Source organism: Taeniopygia guttata, chromosome 20 (genome assembly GCF_048771995.1).
Source record: "Taeniopygia guttata chromosome 20, bTaeGut7.mat, whole genome shotgun sequence".
In the NCBI taxonomy this organism is placed as follows: domain Eukaryota; kingdom Metazoa; phylum Chordata; class Aves; order Passeriformes; family Estrildidae; genus Taeniopygia; species Taeniopygia guttata.
Window position 1 is genome coordinate 10,029,334 of NC_133045.1, and position 14,028 is coordinate 10,043,361.

The 14,028-nt window shown below is 46.9% G+C and overlaps 1 long non-coding RNA gene across 1 annotated transcript; it reads right to left on the reverse strand.

The window, feature by feature from the left end:
* Nucleotides 1–2,038: 2,038 nt before the first annotated feature.
* LOC140680361 (uncharacterized) lies at nt 2,039–11,612 on the reverse strand. Its single transcript, XR_012051561.1, has 2 exons — nt 10,944–11,612; nt 2,039–9,786 (listed from the first exon to the last, which is right to left on the reverse strand). It is a non-coding gene; the product is annotated as an uncharacterized lncRNA (long non-coding RNA).
* Between the last annotated feature and the right edge of the window lie 2,416 nt (nt 11,613–14,028).

Genomic DNA, 14,028 nt, shown 5'->3' on the forward strand with positions numbered 1-14,028 from the left:
ATAAATCCAGAATTAAAGGCTGTGGGTTGGTTTCCAAGGGACCCCATGGTTCCTGGGTGCTGCCCAGGGATCAGAGCCGGCCGTGGGCACCCACACTCACACACCCACTGGTGTGTGCAGCCAGGGATGGAGGAGCAGCTCAGCCTGGGCTTCCCAGGGCGCTTTTCCTGCCGTGTTCCCTGCGATCCCACGTGCCTGGCTGTGCAGAGCTGAGTGACCGTGGCAAGCTGGGTGCTGACGCAGTGCTGAGTGCGCCTGGCACCGCTGCACATCCGACCCTCATCAGCAGCTTTTGACTCCACCATTTATTTGTTCCCTGGCATGTTCCACACGCCCTCCAGGCACCTGGAGAACCTCCGGGCAGCCGCTACCATCAGCGAGCTCTTGAAGGATGGATCCAACCCAGCCCCTGCCTGACCTGTGCTGGGGCTGCAAAAAAAACTTCATTCAGGATCAAACGGGTTAAATTTTTATTTATTTAATTATTTACTTCTTTCCAGGGAGGAATTTTTTTTGCCTTTTGTTTTTTTTTCCCTCCCTGCTGCCTCCAGAGGACCAGGCGATTCCAGGCACAGCTCTAGCAGATGGTTTTGGTGGTGGGAAGCACAAGGGGATTGCTCCCAAGAGCTGCTCAGGCAGTTAAGTCAAAAATGAACTGATGCATGCAGCGTGCCATGCCCCAGCCTGGACAGCTCCCAACGCTCCCCTATGTACAGGCAGCCTGTGCTGGCCCCCTTTAGACACCCAGCTTTCTCTGTGCCTGCTCCAAAATCTGCTGGGGTTGGGGAGCAGCTCTTCCCTGAGCTCCCTGGGCCAGCTGGAGTCAGAGCAAGCAGCGTGGGAACCCCGGATCAGCCACCCCTTTGTGATCCTTCCCACTGCAGCATCACCCTGATGTCCCACCCAGCACACACCGGGCCACACAAACCTGATCATGCCAGAGATTACTTCTTTTTGCTGGTTACTTATTCCAATGTAAAACCTTCACCTTACGCCCACAGCAAATATTGCCAAAGTTGTGGAGTTAGGAAAGCAAATCCATATTTTGTCAATATTAGCCTGATAAATAAAATCTGAGAATTAAAAGCATTCTGTGCTTAGCAAATGAAAATTAATTTCTGATACGTGAGAATTGGCTTTCTTAACAATATTTCTCTTGTTTTTGTAAGATAATCTAAGCTATATTAGGAAATACAAACACTTTTCAGAAGAATTATACATAATTTATAGAGAGGCAGGTCTGAATTAGCTCCAGCATTGCCCTGAGCTTTCCTACAGTCCATAGGTCTGGATCTCAGCTGTGCTCATGGATCTGCTCCCTTCCTCTGATGAAACCTTCTCCCAGAAACAGTTAAACACAAGAAACCAGAAATGATCCATAAATTAGGTCTGGCTATAGGTTCAAAATCATAAGTTATGGCCTATTGACCTCATACTCTGAGGGGAAATCAGAAGCATTTTTCTAAAGAGCCACCACTGGAGGAAGGGAGGTTTAATATATGGCACAGAAGAGCCCAGCTGCAAATAAATACAGCACTGCATAATTGCAGGGAAAATCAATAAATACCATGATGGTTAAAATAAAGATATGCATGTTGAGGGTCCAGGTTTATGTGTGTGAATGTTTCCCCAGAAGCAGATTATTTTTTTTCCTGCATTAAAGCCTCTAAAAACAACAGAGCAACAGCTCCTGTGCTGCCCCTTTTGCAAGGAGCAAGTTTCAGCTATTGTTTCCCTCGGAGCAGCTCTGTGGAGTCATCATTATTACCATAATTAATAAGTGCAGTTTGCTCATTTGAAAAATTCCAGCGACATTCGCCACTCAGGCATCGTGTCAGCGCGAGACACAAAAACTCACTGTGACAACTGTTCTGCAAGTTCAGGTTTTATTGACGAGCACCACGAAGAGATGAAGCCCAGAGCAAGTCCCTTTTCACTTTAATATTTAAACCTCCTTTAAGAGGACATCAATATTAACTCCCGTAATTGATGCTGACAGGTGACTGCCTGGCCATAAAAAAGGCAAGTGACAGAATTCAAAAAAAACCTTAATAATAACAACCAGGATTGCAGGTCAGTCAGTGAAGGACACTGGGATGAAGGGATGAGTCTCCTGCACCCCTGGTTCATCAAAGGGGACCTGGGGATTCACCCAGGAATGGATGGGACCCTTTGGGCTTGGCTGATTTTGCTCCCCCAGGTAGATCCCTGGATCTCTCCTGGATGAGAAACCCATCCCTGCTCAGCCTCCAGACCACCCTGTGCTTTTAATAAATAAATACCAATTGTAACTAGTTAACCTCAGGATTTCCAGCATTAAAGAGATTTCCCACAGGAGCCAGAAAGCACTAGAGGAATGGATAAATGCAAAGTTCATGGGGAAGAGGACGCAGGCCTTTGCAAATCCAGTGTGAGGGGAAAATACCCAGAAAGCACTGTGAGAGAGACTCCAGAAAGAGTTATTTACTGGACACAGCTTCCTGATTTTCATTGATCTCATTCTTAGAAATGAATGCATTTTTTTCTGTTTAAAATTTGGGTTAAAAGTAATTAGAATTTGGAACAACATGAAACCAAGTTTTAATGTAAAGTGCTTGATGACCTGAGTATTGTTATTGTCTTTGCTCCATGTACAGTCCAACCAGAAGGAATGACACAGTAAATCAGTCTCTTCATTTATTTAAATGGAGATATAATTTTGCTGGCTTTGAGTTCTACTAATATGCAGATCATAGCATAAACCCAAAACTAGAGTGATAATGTTTTTATTAAAGCTGATAAAAGTATTTTGAATTTTGACTTTTTCTTAACTTTTTGAAATTGAAGGCAGGGAAAGCACTAAAATATCTTGTACACATTAAAAAAAAATGTTCACTTCAGGGAAAAATATTTTATTAATAGAAAATTGGGACATCTAAAATGAGAGGTTTAATTTTAAAAATTATTGACTACAATATTGGCTGCATAGACAGAAACTTTCTGAATAAACCCAAGGCACTACACTTAAGATGTTTTAGGCACTTCCACTCTCACACTCATCCTTAAGCTAAAAGCAGCAAAATTCCTTCCCAGAACCCCTCTCCCAGCAAACATCTCCTGCTCCACAGGTATTTAACCAGGATGTCCCAGACAGCCCTTTTCTTTATATCCTTCATGTTTTTTCTCTGTGCTATGGGGTTCTCCAGGCAGCGCTCCCTGCTTGCAGAGGAAGATGCACGGCAGAAGATTTGGGATTAAAGAGACAATAAAATGTCCCAACTACTGCCGTGTGGCAGAGAACAGGGCAGGGATTTAGTGCTAACAACAGAAAACAGGAGAGCTTTGTAGCAATTAAAGCTGAGCAAAACCCACCAAATACTGGAGAAAATATAGTGGGGAGAAAAATCATTGTGGTGTAAAAACAAAAATCAATGTTCTCATTGTTCCCTGCAAGAGTCTCACAAGGAGGGAAGAGCTGTGCCCAAGACTCTGGCTGGCTGAAAAAATAAAAGATTAGCAGTTAGATCCTTATCAAAAATGGGACTGGGAAGCTTTTGTTTAAAAGGCCCACTTGAACCAAAGCTCTCCTGGCTGATTGCTGTTGTTAGGATTTGAAATTGCTGCTGTTGTATATATAGTATTTAAAAGAGACATGACCACTGACATGAGCTAGCTGGCAACAAATAAGTGTGATTTAAATAATCATTAATTTCTACAACAAGTGATACCAAGTTAAAGCTGTATTTGTGTGCAGATATACGTGTGTGTGTGCACACATGTGTTAGCAGGTTTCATGCCAAGGAAAGTGGCTGCTGGTGAAAATTTGGTGAAAATGCCTCAGTTTCCTCTTAGAGGTTTTTTTTTTTTCCATCCTGGCATCACAAATAAAATCCCCTCTGCATTGTACACTGTGCTCTGTACAGTAATGTCTTCGTTACCACTATGGCTCTTACTTAAGCATCTGACTACAGTAATTGTTTTATACATTAACTGTACTCCCTGATGGTTGCCCTATTATCTCTTTTTTTTTTTTTTTTTTTCCAAAATGGTGATTGCAGATATTAGCATCTTGATTACTCGTTTTATGAACAACATCAACACTGTGTCAGGGTTGATTTGGGAAGTGGGGTGGTGGTGTTGGCGATGGTGGGGTTGACTTTGGGTGGTGCTTTGGTGTTTCCCTCCACTCCGAAGCCTCGAGGAGATTCAGATTCAATCTGAGCTGCACGTTGGCAATCCATGGCATGGAAATTCTTGGGCAGCAGAGAACCACTTGCATTCAGCTGTCCTCAGGGCCAACGCTGGGCAAAAGTGATTTGTGAAAAACAGGCGTGGAAATGATGGATTAGGAAAGGGAGAGGGATGCACCAAATCCCTTCGAGGCAGCGCCACAGCTGATGTAGGCACTGTGTGTGTCTGTGTGTGTGTGTGTGTGCACATGCAATAACAAAGGAGCTTGGGAAGGCACCACCAAATTTGAGAAGTCTGTGCACCAGTGCCTTTTGACATGAGCCATTTCCAGCAGGAAGTGGAAGGGATCAGGCCCTGGAAGGGGCAAGCGAGGTTTCTGCAGCACAAAGCTCTCCCCTGCCTTTGCTCATGCGTCACTTTTTGTCATCAAAAGGAAAATCAGAGTCTGATGCCAGTTATTAAATATCTTCATTATAAGGGCATTCCTTCCAGCTGACTTTCAATTTTGTTGTATCTGGGGGCCCTATGTTAATAACTGCGTGCTAAGGACAAGTGTTCTCAAAAAACACTGACTATCGAAATCCTTATAAATAATATGCAGCTTCCTGCTTCTGATTGATAGATATATTGTACAGCTGAGCCACCATAAAGGCAATAAATACATGTACTGTTAAGGGTCATGAGTCTCAAAATTAAATCGAATGCAGAAATTGAGTCTTGACAGAATCTGAAGGGATAATGTCTTAGCTTCTCCAATTACGCAGTTCAACATTTGGATAAATCATATGAAAGTAAGTATTTAGCCCCATTTTTCATAATCACTATTAATGAGAACAAAATGGGAGCTGAGGGCAGAGGGAGAGAGTTCTGACAAGATAAATAGCATATGGGGTGTGTTGTCAGCCACAGAAAATCAAGGCTGTTTAAACCCCCTAAACAGCAGGAAGGAAAAATGCAGTGGGGGAAAAAAGTAGGAAGAATATTGGTCATGTGTTAGTATCAGCAACAGTCTCTATGTCAGGACTTTTGAGATCTGCCTTCTCAAACAGCACTTAGGGCACAGAAGTATCACCTAGAACACCACAGGATGGTGTGAATGACTGATATCCAGAGAACACCTTTTAAATATTGCCTGTTTGCAAGCGGCACGTAAAGCACTTCTAAAAAATTCATTAAAAGACTCACAGATTTTGCCCACTGGCTGGTTTCTGTGGGTGCAGGACAGGGACTTGTCCTGTCCACACCTTCAGTGGCCATCTCTTTGTGTCAAGGCAGTAAAACCAGGAGAAAGAGCTTTGCTTGCACAGGGTTTTCTCTATATTTCATGCCAGGACACGCACAGGATGTGCAGGGCTTAAAGCAAGGAGAGGAAGGTATAAATTCCATAGTCATTTTCTATCATCTTGTCTGTCTTTCCTGCTTTTCAAGTTGAAATCACTTTAAGCATCTGCTGCAAAATTATTCTTAGAGAGTCTCTCATTAAATTAGATGTCTCTGAATTGAATTCATTTCCACTCCATTTTGTCAGCTGCTAACGCAGCAAGAGCCAGATCCTGCTCAAATTGGCTTTGAGGTTTGGTCCCTCTTTTTTGGGGTGGGGAGAGATTGGGGTTTCACACTTGTGCTGCGTTTTTTCCCATCCTGAATTCCTGCCCTGCATTTTGGACTCTCAGGGAGCATCCCTTGCTCTTGCTCAGATGCTGCCAGTGGCTGAACCCCAATGTTACAAATCCTAATGACTCGCTAGGAACCAAATTATATCCGAATATCCCTACAATACAAAGCAGGAGGCCACTTTTGTCACCAAATTAGAGCTACAATATCCCCATGAAAGTCCCCAGCAGTCTGAGCCCCACATCCACATTCCATGCTGCTCCAAAAATGAGCATTATGCTCTAAACCTCTGCTTTCAGCCATAAATATCCCAGAAATCCAGGGGCAAAGGGACTGTTTCAGTACCTCATGCAACATTAGCAGCTCACAGATTAAGCACGTGGGGCCTGGGGGATTATCTCCTTGAATCAATATAAGGCAGGGAAGCAAACAAACAGCTGGTCGGGTTCCCCAAAATAAAAGCATTTGATTGTGGCAAGCTTCAAAGCAACTGGTTGACACGAAATAGGTTGGGTGCCCTCCCCCTGCTGTGCCCGAGGAGCAGAGGGTAGCAGGGAAATAAATAAACATCTAAAAATTACTGCTTTCTCCTCCCCCCGCAGACTAACCACCTCCCAGAGAAAAGCAGGGAAGCAAGGAAAAGCTCCCCAGAACATATGGCAGAATCAAGCACAGGATCCCGGCAGGTTTGGGTTGTACAAGTAAATATTAATCTGGGGGGGATACGGGGGGCTGAGATCAAAAGAGCTGCTCCGGTTTCTATAGGGAAAAGGAGCGCTTTGATGTCACAGCGCCTTCCCTGCGCCACCTAATGAACTGAAATTGTGACACAGTGACATCCTGCAAGGTTTGAAAGCACTCAGCACAATGACACGTCTTTGGGGCTTGCTGCTCTCTTTTCCAGCAGCATCCTGTGCCAGGGGGAAGGGTTCTGCTGGGGAGGGGGAAAGAGGGGTGGAGGAGACAGAGCGCTTCTCCCTTGGCTTCACATGGGGAGAGCCCAAGGGACTCACTCCAGGTCATGCCTGACCAGAAGGGTGGGGTGGGGATGCAAACAGAGGGAAGCAGCTTGGCAGGGTGTGCACAAGGCAGAGGGTGAGTGAGCCCAAAGACCCCCACCACCCAAGGCTGGCAGGACCAGAACCATCCCACCTCACACTTTGTGCCTCCACACCCAGCTGGAGCCACAGCATCCTCGGGGATTGATGGACATGGGAAGAGTTTCAGGAGCATGCAGTCAAAGGAAGGATGAGCTCCTTTTCTCGGTCCTACAGAGGCAGAACCTCTTCTTGTTCACTTCAGGCCAAGAAAATACCCAGCAGGTAGAAAAACCAATCCCACACAGGCTTTCAGACTGGGCTTGGTCACACAAAAGTCCTGAATATTTCATCCAGGCTCCCAGAGAAAACCACTAGAACAAAACCCTGTGCCACCATCGCAAGGAGGGACAGCAGAGAATAACCTTCATGGTTATTCTCACACAGCCCAGCTGCCCAAACCCCCATTCTGGATGTCATGTGCTCCTAGGGAGGAAACCAGAGAGAAAGAAAACAAAATAAATCCTGATAAACAGTGCAGCTGAACTCTCAGGGCAGGCAGAGAGGGAGGAAAGATGTGAAAGTGGGAGGAAGAGATGGTTTTGCTAAGGATGACTTTGGGTGATTTTGAATGGATCTACTCCATCAGGAGACGATTGTCCTGCCATTGCTTGTGGAATATGGGGTGGTTTATTAGTTTATTCAGCATTTCTTTATCCAACCTGCAGCTCCTGGCAAGGACACAGATCCCAGCAGACCCTGGGCAGCACCACGAGTCAGGGCTGCACACAGCATCCAGCCAGCACAGGGTTAAATCCCGTTAATCCCAGGATTTACTCCAGATTAACCCGGGGGAATCAAGAGCAGCATTTGGCCCCGAGTAAAAGGGTCAGGCCAGGATTTCAAGTGCAGAGGAAACCCAACAGCATCACCCACTCAGGGAGTCACAGAGCTGGGTAAGAGTTGCTGAGGCAAGTTAGGAAATGTAATAGAGCAAGAGAGAGCTGCTGAACCAGGCAGAGAAATGAAACTTTATTCAATCATCTGTTTTACTTATTTCATAGTGAGGAAATCCATCTATTCCTTGGACATGTTTATGCTGTGAAAGCTCTGTGTTGCCACGATGCAAAGGAATGGTTAGAGAGAATCAAAAGGGTGATGCTGAGCTGCAACCTGCCTTAAAATGCTGCACCCATGTAGGGAGGATAAAACTAGGAACAAGGGAAAAGATCACTATAGCTTTTCTGAGGCCCAAGTGTGGTGTGATCACTCTTCATCTAGACACTGGGATTAGGAAGGATTAATGGGAATGACAAGTTGATGGGTTTTAGCAAAGAATCATGACACTGTGACACCACCTTTCCAAAAAATACCATATTTGGGTGTGTGCACACAGAAATCCATGTACAGACACACCCACAGGCACAGCAGGGAAGCCTGTAAGGACTCTGGGTGTCATTGGAACAGCCTGAACTCAGCACTGAGCTGTCCCAGAGAGGGGGACAGAAATGCACCTGTGTGATTTCATCACCTCAGTGGTACTCAGAGGAGTTTGCATTAGGGCTCAGGCATTCCAAGGCCCCCCTGAATGAGGGGAGAAAGGCAGGATGGCTCCCAGCACATATCCACCCCTGTGGGAAATATGTTCTGGAGCAAGGGAAAGGATCAATCATATGGAGCTTCTTTTATAGGAAAAACTGCACAGAACAGACTGGGGCTGGAAGCAGCTCCTATATTCTGTGTCTAGAAATATTCAATAATAATGATTATGATAATAATAATAACAACAATGATAATACAGTGGGGAAGGGCTCATCTTGAGCAAATTATTGCAGCTTTGGTGTAGCCTTGAGGTGGGTGGGTCCATGCAAGGTCAGGTCGCAGTGCCATGGTGGCCAGGACAGTCCCAAGAGCCACCCATCACCCTCCTGCCCACTGTGGGGGTAAAGCACCAACATGGGAAGTGATAAATAACCTGTGTCTCGTGGAGGGATGCTCTGGGTGTGAATTAGAGCCTCACCAGCCTCCAGCAAGATGCCCCTTCCACAGCTCCAATCTAGGACAGGTTTCCCTTCAGAAATGCCATTCCCCAAATCCCACTCAGACTCAGCTAAACTGCATTTCAGGGTTTTTTCCCTCCCCAAATCAGCCCTGTGCAGATTCCACCCTCTCCACTGGTTAACTCCTGCAGCACCAGCACACACTAAATAACTTTAAGGGCTTCAGGGCATTTTCAGTTGTGGGAATCCTAAAATTTTGAGGCATAACATGGCACCGTAGTGAGACTGTCTGGTAATTTGAGTTTTAAAAATGGCACAGAGGTCTGGGTGCCTTATCAGCCATTTTCCTTATCTTTTTTATATCACATGACTTCTTTGCATTAGAGAAGTGCTGTTTGTGAGCATTAAGGGTGTTGCACCAGTCTGCATTAAGAATGTAGATGCTTACTGCAATTTCCCTATAGCTCATAGTTGTATTTCAGTAATAAAGTGTGAGTTAACCAAAATCCAATTTACCCAGGAGTATCTTTGAGTAACTCACAGTAATTTTATATTTGATTTGTGCTGACAGCAGCTGTGGCCATTCCCTTAGCTGGGCAGAGAGACAGAGCAGGGGGACACTAATCTTTCTGTGAGTTTCCCATGATGGATATATCTGTGCCTAAATCAAGGCAGTGATGCTTGAACTAAAAGTTCAAAATCAGGATGGAAGAGGAAGTTCAGAAAGAATGAGAAGCAAGTTGCATCACCAGATCTTGCCAAGCCAGGGACTTGGGATGGTTTTAGAAATCTTGAACATGATTTAAGCATCCTGAATGGGAATCCTGCTCACAACCCCTGTTTTGTTGCATGGGTAACACGGGACAATGCATCAGCCAACCCCAAAAGATGATCCTTCCACTGCTGTGACCTCAGCGTGCAGAGACACAGGGCTGGTCCTGACGTGGGACAGAGCAGCCCCTGCCCTGGCGTGGCAGGAGTGGGATGTGGCTGCAAATCATCCCATCCCATCCCATCCCATCCCATCCCATCCCATCCCATCCCATCCCATCCCATCCCATCCCATCCCATCCCATCCCATCCCATCCCATCCCATCCCATCCCATCCCATCCCATCCCATCCCTATCCTGTATCCAGCCCATAACTATCCCATCCCTATCCTCCTCCCATCCCATTCCTATACCACATCTGTCCTATATCTATCCCATCCCTATCCCACCCCCATCCTTCCCCCACCCCATCCCAGTCCCAATCCCGTTCCCGAACCAAATCCCAATCCTGATCCCTATCCCATTCCCATTCCCACCCCCATTCCCGTTCCCGATCCCTATCCCGATCCCGTTCCCGATCCCATTCCCGTTCCCTATCCCATTCCCATTCCCGTTCCCATCCCCGATCCCATTCCCACCCCCATTCCCGTTCCCATTCCCATTCCCGTTCCCATTCCCGTTCCCGTTCCCATTCCCATTCCCGTTCCCATTCCCGTTCCCGATCCCATCCCCGATCCCATTCCCACCCCCATTCCCACCCCCATTCCCGTTCCCGTTCCCTTTCCCGTTCCCATTCCCATTCCCATTCCCATTCCCATTCCCATTCCCATTCCCATTCCCACCCCAATTCCCATTCCCATTCCCAGTCCCGATCCCATCCCCTATCCCATTCCCACCCCCATTCCCGTTCCCAATCCCATTCCCATTCCCGTTCCCATTCCCGTTCCCGTTCCCATTCCCGTTCCCATCCCCGATCCGGTTCCGATCCGTTTCCCGCTGCCGCCGCCCCGGGCAGGCCCGTGCCGGTGCTGCCCCCTGCCGGCACCGCCCGGCCCTGCAGCCGCCGCGGTTGCCGCGGTAACGGCGCGGGCGGAGCGGCGGCTCCGGGAACCGGGAACCGGGAACCGGGAACCGGGGGAACCGGGGAACCGGGGTACCGGGGGGACAGAGCGGGACAGAGGGGGGCCGGGGGGGCCGGAGGGTCCCACCGCGGCTCCGTGCGGCTGCCTCCCCGCCGGGGCTGGAGCGCAGTCCCGAGCGAGCAGCGCCATCCTCGTCCCCGGTCTGGCTCCGCGTCACTCGGGATGCGGTCGGGGCGCGGAGCAGATTTCCATTCTGTGTTGGGTATTACCTTAACACCGGGCCGGGCCGGGGGCAATGCCGGCAGGAATGGAAATATCCCCGCTTCCGAGCATCCCTTCTTCCAAACATGCCTTGCTTCCCGACATCCCCACTCCCAACATCACCGCCTCCAAATATCCCCGCTCCCAAATGCCATCACCGCTCCCACGTGCTCTGCTCGCAGCTGCTGCTCCCCCTCCTTCCCCCGTGCGGTTTTTCCAAGCCCCTCCACAATGACCAGCCTGGGATTCCCCCTCCTGCCGTGTCCTGGCCCACACGGCGCGTTGGGAGCGCGGTGGGAATTGGCCCGTGGGCTCCGGTGGGTGCTGGCCCGTTCCCCCGCCCAAAGAGGGGTGCCCGGCACCGGCAGCCCCCCTCCCCGCTGCCTGAGGAGGCGGAGGAGGGCTGAGCATCCCGCCGGGAAGATGGAAGGAGGTTGGGATGCCCGAGATGGGAGCGGTGGTCCCACTGAGGCCACAGCCCCGTGCTGCAGATCCCGACCCCCCAAGAGCAGCTCCCTGCCTAGAGAAGGTTCCCTGCTCCCATCTCTCACTGCATAGAACCATTACGGTTTGCAAGGATTTCCCGCCCCCCCTGCTATAAATTAGTATCTTCCAGCTGTTTCCTTCCACATAAAATCTCTCCTATTTCTTCTCTTATTGCTTTATATAAACAAACACGAGAGCGGCTCGTTCTAAATAAAGTTATTTGTCTAAGTAAATTAATATATCATATTCTCTCCTGAAATATAGAGAGCTATTTGTCTCCAGAGAAATCATGTTGAGTGACATAGTATAACCCTATTCATTTGCATATGCAGATATGTCTAATTATTCAACTTGCAATTAAAGGCTTGTGTGTCAGCAAATGAGACTAATTAGAATCATAGAATCATGGAATCGCTTAGGTTGGAAAAGCCCTCTAAGATCATTGAGTCCAACCATTCCCCCAGCACTGCCAAGCCCACCACCAACCATGTCCCCAAGTGCCACATCCACCGGGCTTCTAAACCCCCCAGGGATGGGGACTCCACCACTAACTACCCTGGGCAGCCTGTGCCAGTGCTGGCCAACCCTTTCAGAGAAGAAATTCTCCTTAATAACCAATCTAAACCTACCCTGGTGCAACTTGATGCCATTTCTTCTTATGCTGTTGCTTCTCCCTTGGGAAAGGAGACCAACCCCCACCTGGCTACCACCTGCTTGCAGGAGGTGCAAAAAGGTGTGACAGTACAAGCAAGAGGATGGGTGGCATGAAAGGAATGGTTAATGATGCACTGCCCCAGGATTTTTAGTAGCCCTGTCCCAGTTTCCCCGTTGCCTGAAGGGAGGCAGTGAAGCACTTTCTGCACACATCAGACTCACTTTTACGCTGTGCAGAATGATTGAACGATGTGCCACATCTCCAGAGTGTGACACGGGGCCCAGCACCACCACATCCTGCTCAAAATCAGGAGATATGGATAAATCCTGGAAGTGTTTGCATTAGAAACAAAACTATTTGTATCTGGAAACTGCTGAAACAAGGCTTTTAGGCCTTTTTTTCAAAAATTCTGGCTGGATTTGTTAGATTATGGTCGGGAAGCAAACCTCAAGTCGTTCATCAGATTGTTACTCACTGAATAACACAGAATGATAAGAATAACATTTATCGTGGACACTCAGGGCAGTGTTTTCACAGTATGCACTTTGCAAACCAAAATAAATGCATTTTCAGGTAACTAGTTCATTTTCAAAACTCTATTAGTAATAGTGGAGCCACAGACAATTTTTCATGGGTATAATGCAGAGTGACATGAAGAAATTATATTTAAGAAAAGTAAAAATGATCACATTTTGATAATTTTTAAACCAATACTTCAGGTAGACACATCAGCCAGGTTTCACAGCACAGGAACACAAACTGCACATCTCTCCTTCCCATTTCTGGTGACTACCTTCCAATGAGAGGAATTAATCTCTAGATGTGCCTTGTTTTAATTTGAAAACAAAATGGGATTTAAAATGAAAGAAAGGGAAATGAAAGTATCATCAATGCAAAACAGCGGCTTGTTCCGTTGGGTTTTTTTCAGTGAAAGGAAAAGGAGAAGAAAGAAAATTAATTTCTAGTTAATCCAAATAGCTTGGAAATTGTTATATTTATCTGCTGGGTGAGGAGAAAAACAGTGAAGGGAAACAACATCTCTATCCAGAAGCACCTTGCTGAAAACATGTTTTATAATCATCATTCTGTCTTTTCTCTCTGTTATGACATTTCAAAGATGAAAAAGCACCAGCACAAAATTGTAGGAGCACTTTATGTCTCCACAGATCTGGGTGTGAGAAGTCGGGCTCTTCAGCTTCTCAAGAGACCCAAGATTCTCTCTTAGGACCCCAAAAAACAGCTGCATTTTCACAGAATCTCAAACTCATTTGCTCTTCCCGTGATGCTCAGGGCATCTTTCAGAGTCCAGCAGCTCCAGGAACTTTTGGGCTTGGAATGTCCTCCTTGTTCCTGTATTACCCAGTTCAGTGGGATCTCATCCAGCACTGGATATTTTATTTGACAGCAATATCTGGCCTTTTCCCTCTTTAGCACCTTGCCTGTAAGTTGAAATGATCAGGCCACACACGGGGCTGTGGGGCCCAGCCTGGCTCCTGTTGCCTCCTGCATCTGCCTGGATCACGGGGGGGCTTAAATCATTTCTAGCATCTAGGGATCACTGACAGGAGTAAATAAGTATTATATAACCTTCCCCAAAAAGCATAACAAAATAATAACAGGGAAATGAGGTTAAGTGAAACCATTTCAATAATGTTACAGGCCTGCTTTCAATCAATGAACGCTGGGAAATTCAATGTCTTCAGAGGCTGTGATTTCATTTGAGCTCCCTCCACTGCTGAGCTCCTCTTCACAAAGCAACGAGTTAAAGACTTAGCAGCAGATTCATAATACATCTAAAATGTACTTCTTGTGTTTAATATTCACTGGAATGGTTGACTTTGCTGGGTTTGGTTATCGAGAGGAATAATAGCTTTCAGTTTCATTGAAGCATATGATATAATTCCATGATCTTCTTTTTATTTCTTTCTCTTTTTTCCTTTTTCTTTTTTTTT